The following is a 1,154-nucleotide window of genomic DNA, read 5'->3' on the forward strand; positions in this document are numbered from 1 at the left end:
ACGGCAGAGGTAGTCTGAGGTGTGTGTGTGTGTGTGTGTGTGTGTGTGTGCATGTAAATCAGGACAGTCATGCTTGACGTGGCAGGAGGGCGGCTGAAGGTGTAGCTACGTCACGATGAGTGCCGTATCTCAAGACGCTTTGATGTCTTTCTTTTTTTTTAAATGACTCTCGTGTCATTTTCCTTTCATTTATTTTGCCAACATTTTAAATGCCAAGCGCACGTTTCTGTGGAGATTTCAGAGCCCCGCTATGTTTTTCTTTGATTTCTATTTTTTTTTTTTTTTTCCCCGGCGACTGTATAAACTGCTGCTGCCGCAGCATATGGTGCGTCTTCTCCACGTCGGTCTTGCCAAAAATGTGACTTGAAGAGTTATTGTTGGCCGTTTCCTTTCTAAATTACCGAGTCAAAGTCTTTGTCTTGAGAAAAAAACTGAAGTTAAGGAAGGAAGACGAAGCAGAGACGCCGACGGAGGGGAAAACAAACGTGTAGAATCGAAGCAGAGGCGAGTCACAGCGCCCCCAAAGGCCTGGCATGTGTACTACATGTGTACTACATGTGTACTACATGTGTACTACACGTGTACTACAGGCCCTCGTGTTGAGCCCAGTGCACAGTGACGTGTGGACGGAGTCGTTTCAGGAAGGAAAAGATCGTTTTAGGAGGGAAAAAGATTGTTTTAGGAGGGAAAAGATCGTTTTTAGGAGGGGAAAAGATCGTTTTTAGGAGGGGAAAAGATCTTTTTAGGAGAGAAAAGATCGTTTTAGGAGGGAAAAGATCTTTTTAGGAGAGAAAAGATCTTTTTTAGGAGGGGAAAAGATCTTTTAGGAGGGAAAAGATCGATTTTAGGAGGGGGAAAAAGATCGTTTTTAGGAGGGAAAAGATCGTTTTAGGAGGGAAAAGATCGTTTTAGGAGGGAAAAGATCGTTTTAGAGGGAAAAGATCGTTTTTAGGAGGGAAAAGATCGTTTTAGGAGGAAAAAGATCGTTTTTAGGAGGGAAAAGATCGTTTTAGGAGGGAAAAGATCGTTTTAGGAGGGAAAAGATCGTTTTTTAGGAGGGGAAAAGATCGTTTTTAGGAGGGAAAAGATCGTTTCAGGAGGGAAAAGATCGTTTTTAGGAGGGAAAAGATCGTTTTAGGAGGGAAAAGATCGTT

This window comes from Blennius ocellaris, assembly GCF_963422515.1.
Source record: "Blennius ocellaris genome assembly, chromosome: 9".
Lineage (NCBI taxonomy): Eukaryota > Metazoa > Chordata > Actinopteri > Blenniiformes > Blenniidae > Blennius > Blennius ocellaris.